Source organism: Crocuta crocuta, unplaced genomic scaffold (genome assembly GCF_008692635.1).
Source record: "Crocuta crocuta isolate KB4526 unplaced genomic scaffold, BGI_CrCroc_1.0 scaffold70, whole genome shotgun sequence".
NCBI lineage: Eukaryota > Metazoa > Chordata > Mammalia > Carnivora > Hyaenidae > Crocuta > Crocuta crocuta.
This window is the reverse complement of record NW_027528417.1, coordinates 17,099,886-17,109,878: the sequence shown is the minus strand read 5'-3', so window position 1 is coordinate 17,109,878 and position 9,993 is coordinate 17,099,886.

Here is a 9,993-nt window from a genome sequence, read left to right as displayed (position 1 = left end):
TTCAAACGGTCGAATGGGCGGGCAGCTCGGAAGTGGGGGAAGGAGCCAGGAATCCACAGGGCATCCTTCTCCCGCCAACTGCCAGGGCCTGGAGGGAAGCCAGGCTATGCGCCTCCTGGGGCTTGGGAATGTGCCCGTGTACAAGGAAGCTGCGGCCCCCGGCTCCCTATCATGGAGAGGAGGTGCTGACAGCAAGTGCCCAGGCCCCGCAGGGATCCGGGGAAGGGGTTGGCTGCTGCCAAAACACTGGGTGTGGACAGCTAGTCTTTGTTGGATTTCTGGCTCCAGTGACTGTCCTTCTCTGATCTCAGTTTCCTCATCTGTAAATGAGGGTTTTGTTGGGCCAGGTATCAAAGGTCCCTTGTAGTCTCCTCTTCTGGGGCTGGTGAGAAAACCGGAAGCGGGGGCGGCGCCATCAGACAGAGAGGAAGGCGCAGGAATGGTTGTGACTCGGGGAAGACAGGAACTGAGCACACCGTCTGCACGTGGCATGTCTGTATAAGACATATCTGCACGTGGCAGCGGGTTCCAGCCTGGAGGCCCCGCCCATCCAAGAGTGGTGGAAAGACTCCTCGACATTTTGGAGGACACATCCCAAGAGGAAACTGACATCCAAGACTCAGCTTTAACAGGTTCTCTCAGAGTTACACCGGTAGCCAGGAAGGGACCTTTGTCCACCACAGGGATGGCAGGTAGGTTTGACTTCATGTGCCAAATCTGATGGGTTGACAAGGGCTGTCTGCAGCGTCGGGGTGAGGAGAGAGTTCAGAATCAATGAGCAGGGCCTGCCCCGTGCTTGGGAAGAAAAAGTGGCAGCATGAATACCACATATTGTCCAGACTTACTGACCCGGTCAGTAAGTTGTTATTGAGAGGCCACTTCATTCAGCGTGCTGGGCCTTCCACAGGGGATTCAGTGGTAAATAAAGCAAGCCCCTGCTCTCAGGAAGCTTGCAGTCTAGAAAGGAGACAGCACACATGTAAGCAGATGACTAAATAGTATAATCTCAATTAGTGCTAAATAGTATACGGAAATTAAACAGTGCAATGGGCTAGACAGGGATGCTGTGGGGGAGGGGGGAGGAAATCAAACTGGTCAGGGAAGTGACATCTAAGCAGAGATCTTGATTCTGAGAGTAGGCAGAGAAATAGAGCATCCAAGCAGAAGGAACAGCCGGTGCAAAAGCCCTGAGGTCATGCCTCCAGGGGACAGAAAGAGACCAGAGTTGAGGCTGTATAGATGGCAAGGGAGGGGGTCAGTGGAGGAGGTGGGAGCAGTGAAGCCAGCTATCTGCTCCATGTGTACATTCGGATGTCTGACAGGCCTCCTGAACTTAGCCAGTCCAAAATGACACCCTCAGTCCCCATCCCTCAGCCCCACCTCAACCGAACTGCTCCTCCTCAAGTCCTTACTTCTCTTCCTATAAATAACCACCCATGCTACTGCTCAGATCGCTTGCTACAACCAGCCCGGTCATCACCAACTCTTGCCTATGGTCACTTTGCTGGTCTCCTTGCCTCCACACTGGTCTCTGATAGGAGCCCAAAAAGCTCTCATCAAATCAATCCCACCATCCTTTATTGCCCCCAAGCTCTCTTCTCCCAGTTTTGACTTTCTTGCAACAATCTCCAACACACAAGCCCAGGAACACATATTTACTATATTTTTAAAAGAGAATCCGAAGTTGGTCACAGGTGCTGGGGGGCATTAAGCCCCAAATCAATTCCTCTAGTTGTCCCCAAACTGACAGTGTTTCCAGAGATGTCTGGGCACTGGGTATTAATTGCCATAGGGACCATATATATAACAGGCCCCTGCTATGCTCCTGGCTCTGTGGCCAGAGCATCACAATAGGCAAGAAGGTGTGATCATCCCCCACCTTCATTCCTGTGTATACTTGGACTCAGAAAGGTTCAGCTTCTTATCACAAGTCTCCCAGCTGGTGAATGACCATGCCAAGATTTGCATTCAGGTCTCTCTGATGCCAAAGCCCAAACTCTTGCTTACACATTAAGCTTTTATTTCTGTCTCAAATGGGCAAAGGATGGTGGGCTCAGAGAGAAGAACCTTGACCTCAGTCTGGACATTTTCCCTTCATTCCAAATCAAAGGTCAGAGCCTGTTCCTGGGTTATTTGGTACTTCGTCAGCCTGGAAAGATAGGTTAGGACCTTCTGCCCACCTACTCCCAAAGAGATGAAGGTGTCCCAGCTTTCCTTAACTGGTCTGGTTTTCAGTCCCCACACCTCCACCTGCTCCTCTCTCACATCCTTTCTATTGCCAGGTGGTCAACTTCCCGCCCCAGGCTGTTGTAGCCAGTACCTGGGTGCCCTCCAGCCTGTCGGCCTCTTGATCAGGAAGCATTCCCGTGGGAACCATGGTGCCAACATCCGGTGAGGACGGGCCCTCTGTTGCCTGCTAGCCCTGCTATCAACCCAAGAACAAAGGAGCTCGGTGCCTGCCGCTCGGCAGGCTGTGTTTGTTCAGGGCGAGGTCTCGCCTGGCACAGATGCTGAGCAAACAGGAGTGCCGGCCTCACAGATCCGCCTTACAACGAGCAGGGCTTTGGCTGAGAGGTGTTGCTCTCAGGCCACCTGCCAAAATACTACCCTGCCCAATGCCAACCAGCACCCCAGGGCAGAGGGGACTGTAGGGCAAGCAGTCCTATCACTAAGCCTCAAGCTTTCTAGCTCTACAATGGAACAGTTGTACAAGATGATCTCCAAGATCCCTTCTGTGGTCTCCCATTCAAGAGCCTTGAATGACGTTGTGGGAAGTTCTTAGGGCTTGAGAACAGACCTGAGGTGGAATCTAGACCTCCATCCCATCGTTCCCCCAACCTCAGCCCCATGTGTCCACACGTACCTCTGTCTGTGGCTGGGAGGAGGGACCTCTCTCAGAGCAATGTCTTCAACTACCAGATCCATGACTTCATTTGCTCTCATGGAACTTCCAGGACTGGAACGAAGGTCTTTCATGATCAAAGGATTAAGTATGACCATCTTGTTTCTGAGGTCACCTAGAGTCTGATCTCTTACTTCCTGCCCCCCAGAAATCTTAGGATAGCTGGGGAAGGCTCAGAGCGCCCATGGAGGGATGTTTCTCCAGCTAGGACAGTGAGAGGCTGCATGGTGACAGTCATTCTCAGACTTCAGTGTGCATCAGAAGCACCTGGAATGCTTATTTAAAATACAGATTCCTGGGTCCCATACCCCAGAGGTTCTGAGTCCCAAGGTCCAAGGTGGAATGGGTAGCTCAGGATTCTGAGTTTTTAACAAGCACCTAGGGGATCTTTAGGTCTCTGATGAAGTGGAATGAGTAAGTCTAAAAGCTATACAGTCCTGGATTCAAATCCCACCTCTGTCACTTATTTGCACTATGACTTAGGGCAAGTCCCTAAGCCATTTTAGATTTAACTTTTGTTTGCAAATTGAGGTTATAATAACATCTACCACATAATAAACAAAACCTATTGTTTCAGAGTTTTACTGCACTTTATAAATATTTGTCAAGAAAATGAGGTAGAAGTTCATTGTCAATCCAGAAACCCAGGAGTTCTCCATCTAGTACATATCTCTCAAACACTCAGTCACAAATCTCATGAATTTTAGGGGTGCCTGGGTGGCTCAGTCGGTTGAGCGTCCAACTTTGGCTTAGGTCATGATCTCACGGTTTGTGGGTTTGAGCCCCGCGTTGGGCTCTGTGCTGACAGCTAGCTCAGAGCCTGGAGCCCGTTTCAGATTCTGTATCTCCCTCTCTCTCTGACCCTCCCCTGCTCACGCTGTCTTTCTCTCTCTCAGAAATAAACATTAAAAACATTTATTTTAATTAAAAAAAAAACAAAAACAAATCTCATGAATTCTACCTCCTAAAACATCTAAGACCTGCCCACTTTTCTCCATCCCCACAGCCTCCACCTTAGTCTAAGCCACCACCTTCCTCTACCTGGCGGCTGCACAGTCCTCTCCATCTCCCAATTCCCACTCTTGCCTCCTCCCCTTCTATTCAAGGCAGCCCTGCTAATCCGATATTGCAATGCCTCTGCTTCCAACTCCAACTCACAGGAAGGCCTTGAGTCTAAAAACAACTCTTTTGGTCCCCCACACCTACTTCTGAGCCTCCTTTCAGCCCCTCTCAGCCTCTAACTCTACACTCAAGATATTCTGAACTTCTTTCAGATTCCTCTAATGAATATCAGTTTCTCTTGCCACAGGGACTTCACACAAAGTGTGTTCGCTGTGTCTGAAACAGCCACCCTGCCCCCACCCTGTCCCCAAACACACGTCTTTCACCTACTACTCATTTTTCATGGTTCAGCTGAAATGTCATTTACTCAGGGCCAGACATAGCCATTCCCCTCACATGTGCTGTGGCAACTCTGTCCTTCCTCCATAATAATACGTTAAACTCTTTTGTGATGACTTCGTACTTGTCTGTATCACTAAACTAGCTCCAAGAGAATGCAAATCTATTGTGGTAGCACTAGCGGTAATAGTCTGTGCTCAAAGAACGATGAAATACCCTGCTGAATGAATGAATGAATGAATGAATGAGCAGAAGACCCTGGTCGCAGGGTGTGTTGCAGATGGGTGTCCCCTGGATAGTGCCTCAACTCAGTTTAGGGTATGGACATGCCTGGAGAAAAGACAGCCACGTGGGGGCGTCCCTGGGCAGGTACAGGCCACAGGGGGGCGCCCTCAGCTCGTTGTATGTGACTGGCACCTCTTTAGACTCAGGTTCGGTTACTAATGGCCAATAGGAGACAGGAGGCGGGGGTTCCCTCTGATTGACAGTATCGCTCCGCCCAATCTAATTCATCTTTTTAATGGCCCCGCCCCCTCCAGGCCTGAGAGGCGCTGAGGGTGGGCCTGATGGAGGCACCGCCAACTGAACTCCAGCAGAGAGCTCTCGAGGCCGAACCAGCGCGCCTGGCGGTCTGTGAGTGGGCGGCCTGCGGCTAGGGGTGGGGCCACGGCGCTGACAGGCAGGCGGCCGGTCCCGCCCCTCTCGACCAGAGCGGCCTCGCCAGCGCTGGGGACAGCAGAGTGAGTACGTAAGCGGCGCAGCAAGATCCCTGCTCGGACCCCGGACGGTGAGCGCACCCGGTGCCCCGGATCCGAGTCGGGCCCGCGGCAGACCGCCAGATAACTGTGCCCCCTAACTACCACCACTTGCGCCCTCCTGCCCCGACTCGCCTCCCGGAGTTCTCCGGCTCAGAGCTCTCCAGCGCCCGGGATCCTCCTGGACCGGTCCGTCCAGNGCCGGGGCTCCTGCCGCTGCTCCCTCCGCTGCTGCTGCTCCCACTGCTGCTGCCCGCCGGCTGCCGGGCGCTGGAAGGTGAGCGGCGTCGGGCGGCGCGTCCCCGGCTTACGGCGCCCGGGGTCGCCCGGTCGTGGGCCGGAGTGGAGCCACGGTGTGGGTCAGATGCGGGCTGGGCGCACGTCGGAGGAGACTCCGTCACCCGCGCCGCGCCGGGGACCGGAGCATGGGTGGGGAGGACGCCCCCGGAGCTGCCTCCGAGGCTCCAGCTGGCTCCAAGGCCCGCGGTCGGCGAGTTGTGGATCGCAGGCAGCTTGACTCGGGCTGAGCGTCCCAGAAAGTCCCGGCCCCGCTGTGAGCTCCGGCTGAGGGGAGAACCCCGCACTCGCCGCGGAGAAGAGGGGCCCTCGGCTGCCGCGGGAGGCGAAGAAGTGTGGGCGACCCACCAGGCGAGGCGGGGCCTCTGCCCACGGGGTTGTGGCGGGTGGGGGAGAAGCAGGACTCCTTGGTTGGGGGGCGGCGTTGGTTCGGAACCCGTTGGAGTTGAGCGAGAGGTGTGAGCGCATGCACCCCGCTTTGTCAGGGGATGGCTGCGGGGGTGGAGAGGCGGGGGCCTGTTATTGTTTACGGCTTATGGAGCGCCAGTTACACCCGAGGTGCAGTGTGCACTGGCAATGCACACTGCTCTGCTGCTCTGCCTCCGCCTTCTAGCAAGACAGCCGAGTGTTCGTGTTCGGGTCTCCACCGAACCCCTGAAGTTCTGGGGTTTGCCCCATCAGCCCGTGGGAAAAAGGCTGTTTCTCAATAGATGGTGTGAAAACTACCCAGACGATGCTGATGCTGAGGGGGTAGCTCCAACTTCCAAATGGCTGTACTTGGGTGAACAGGATGCTGTTGGCCCTGGTGGGAGAGCTCACACATAGGCCACTTGACATAAGCCTTGAGGACACAGAGCCACCGACGCTGGTCATGCACAATAGACACACACAGAGTTTACAAAAATTTTGGAGCCATTAAATGAGGGAAGAAAAACCTTCCTTAATGTGGAGGGAAGAGTCCACAGAAATTTGGGGGAAACTGGAACACTTATTTTTGGTATCTTTAACAACAGATCTAGTCACTTGCTTAGCACAGGAAGAAAAATATGAATTCTGTGTAACTTGGGCTGCTCGTATGTTCGCAAATGGTAAACTTTTGCGTTAGAAAAGCAGGGTTGGAAGGGAAAAAAAGAACACAGCTCTGAAAGAAAGGCATCTTCTGGTGTTTTCTAATTTTCTTTAGGGGGAAAATGTTCCTGTGAGCCCCCACCCCGTTTGATCTGTGGGCCCACCGGTGCCGACGGACCGATTCACACGGGTGGACACATGCAAATTCAAGCAGACACAGTGAGGTCGCGCCCACATGTGTATGATAGGATCTCAGGCGTGAGAAACCAGTGTGGGGCTTTGTTGTTGATTGCCTCAAGGGTGTGAGCCAGGGAGCCTGTTGGAGTCTCCGTGTCTCTGTGTCTTAGGCCGGGAGAGGTGACACAGACGCACACACTTATGGGGCTGTGTGTGCCAGGAGCAGGGCCCATGTTGTCAGGTGTGGTGGGTGCTGGTGCTGACAGTGGGGTGGAGGGGGTGTGGTTTGGGTCAGGTGAGCAAGGGCTCCCTGAAGAGGCTCACTGCTTCCTCCATTCCTCTTTCTCTCCCTTTCTTCCTCCTTTTCACCCCTCACCATCGGCTAGTCCCTCAGAGCCGAGAGGCTGACCAGGAGGCGGAGAACTGATGAGCAGTAGCAGCACAGGAAAGAGAGGGCAGCAGGGCTGCTGCCCCAAGGCGTGTCCCCCCCCTCAGCTGCGAAGTGGGACCAGGCGACTCCCTGGCTAGGTGGCTGGTGGCTAGGAGGCCAGGCCAGCGGGGGGTGCCCCTAGGAAGTAGCAGTACCTTCATGCGTGGCATTTCCCAGTCCCTCACCTTCGCAGTACCTCAGACCTTAGGGTTTTCGATTTGTGTGTGAAAAGGAAGAGAGAGATGCTTCAGGGCTCAGACTCACAGTCAGAGGCGCACCTACCCACCCCTCTGTCCTCCCTCACCGTGACATGGGATAGTGATAGTGCCTACTATCCTAGTGTGGGAGTCCTTAATGTGTTGTGGGGTGCTTAGCACACAGCCGTTATCATTCGGGGATTAACTATTATTCTAGGATCTGCTCCATGAGGAGGGGCAGAAATGAAACTGGTGTGTGCCTTACCTGCTGGAGGGAGGTTAGAGGAAGGAGTGATGAGGGTCAGGAAGGTTGATCTGGGGAGAAAGTTGTCTCCCCACCTCCGTCTCCCTTCTGCTCTGGGAGGGATGGGGTGGGAGGGGAAGAGAGCGAGGTACGGGGCAGCTGTGCCTGTGTCCTGCCCATCCCCCAGCCCTGTCTGGAGCTTGAAGGGTGAGATGGGGAGATTTGGTGGTCCTGGTCTGTGGCCAGCGGGCAGGGTTAGCTAGGTCCCTCCCCCCTCCCAAGCTTCATGGGCAGGGTATCTAGCCTCCGCCCCAGTCTTCCATTTGGCTTTGCCAGGATTTGGTTTGCCCTGGGCCTAGGGCGAGCCTCTTGGCTCTCTGCATTATATTTAGGCCCGGAGTCCTGAGCTGTGGGTGCGTTTCCTCATCCATCCATTGGTTAGGTGCTGTCTGGCACCTGGTTGTTCCGCCTCCCTACACACTTGAAGTCCACCAAGACTGCTTCCAAGGCCCTCATCAGTTTCACATGAGGATGGAGCCAGGGTCCTTGCCCCCTCTCCTTGGTTAAAGAAACACTCCTCCCTTTGCCCTCTGATTGCTCGCCTCCCCCCTAAACACAACACAAATTGCCCTCAGATTTACCCTCAGTCATAGGGAAGCAGGGCCACCCTGTTGCTCACTCTCCTTTGGAGTAATGTTTCCCGGTCCCCCAAGCCAAGATCACTCTCCCCTTCAGGACCAAGAACCGAAAGGTGAACAGACCAGGAAGGTGAGCAGACCCAGAACGGGCATGAGATGAGAAAGGGTGTCAGGGCCATAGGGTACTTACACCTCAGATAGGATGGAGAAGCCTGCTGAGAGCCAACCCTTTTGAGAAAAGAGAAACCGGTCCCAGATGTGAGAGGTGGGGACGACGGGACAGCCCCCTCCCAGCCAGGCTGTGTTAGCAGAGTAGCCGCCGCAGTGCGCCTGGTCCCCCGGGGGAAGGAGGCAGTGTGTGAGCCCATCTCTTCATCAGGGGCAGCAGCAGTGGTCCCTGAGGAGGTGCTAGCTGAGAGGGGTCAACAGACCTGGCGTTTCTGTGCCTTGCTCGCTTGTAGAGTCGCCGCTGGCGCCCCCCACCCCATCCCTGTTTTTCATGAGCTGGCACTTGAGAGCTGTCACTGAAGGACAGCGGCAGGTATTTGGGGGAACCAGTTTGCCCATCACTGCCTTCCCTTTAGCCAGAACTGCTGCCGCCGCCGTCTCTGTGGCCTCAGCGGCTTGGAGCTAAAGCCTAAGCTGCCGTGGGCAAGGCCTCCGCCACCCGGCCTTGCACTAATTAAACAGCATGAAGAGGCTGAATCACCAGGCCTGCATAGTTTGAAAATTGTAGCCCTGCCTGTTGTGCTGAGTCAAACTGGTTTGTCGGGATTGGGCAGCTGGGGAGGNGGGAGACCAACTCCGGGTTGGCATGGGGTTTTCTCCCTCTCTTTGCAGTCGGGGCTGTACACCTTCTTGTCCAGACTCTACGCCTCTGTCCACTTGCCCCTGTACACTGTGCTGGCCGAGCCCAGAAGTGTGACCTTCCCTGCCACCTCAAAGTCCCAAGATCTGGAGCTTGGGCCTTTTGCTTTTGTCTCTGGAGGTAGTTTTGTTGTTGTTGTTGTTTTTAATTTCCTGGGTCTCACTGACACGGAGCAGTGTGCTCTATATGACCTAGGGCCCGGGGTGCCATGGGGTCTGGCAGCTCCATAAAGCTGTGTGTACTCGGCCCTTCACCAGGGCAGTGGCGGGCTCCCAGCTGGTCCCTCTGCACCAGGGCCACCCAATGAGGTCTTCAGACATAGGCGGGTGCCCATGATATTCTCCTCTTGCTGGGTGCCCAACTTGTGTGTGGGAAGTATTGCCTGAAGCTCCTGGAGCTAAGTCTCTTCATGATGCCACCCCCTCTCCAAGGGCTCAGTGCTGGGGACAGTGCCATTGTATTGGCAGGGAAGTGGCCTGCTGCTTGGGCAGGGGCTGTACCTGGGGAGGCCACACCCAGCCACACCTGGAACCATCTTCATGTCCCTGCCCCATCCCCAGCCTCGTGACCAGTGACTGCGTCGACTGGGCCACAGCCCCAGGAAACAGATCTGGGGCTTGCTTCTTCCCTGCATCTCTGGCCAAGACTGGTCTAGCACCTCCGCTCTCTTAGCTGACACTGCCCTCTCCTAGCCCCTCCTCCACCCCACCCGAAGGCTCATCTCATGGAAAGAACACGCTTGCAGTGTGTGTGTGCGCGCGCGTGTGTGTGTGTTGCACGTGCATGGAGGATGCACCTCTGAGGCTTTGTGCAACCTGTAGATACTGGCATTTATATACTGTGCCTGCATGTTCCTGTGNGAAGAGTGGGTACAGCTGGGCACCTGATGGGGTGAGAGAGGCCCCTTACCCCAAAGGCTGCCCTGGCCCGGGATCTCCGATCACCTCCTGCCCCCAGGCTCCTGGCCGGGCCCACTGTGGCTGGGATCCCAGGGAAGGGCCCAAAGGCCTCACAGA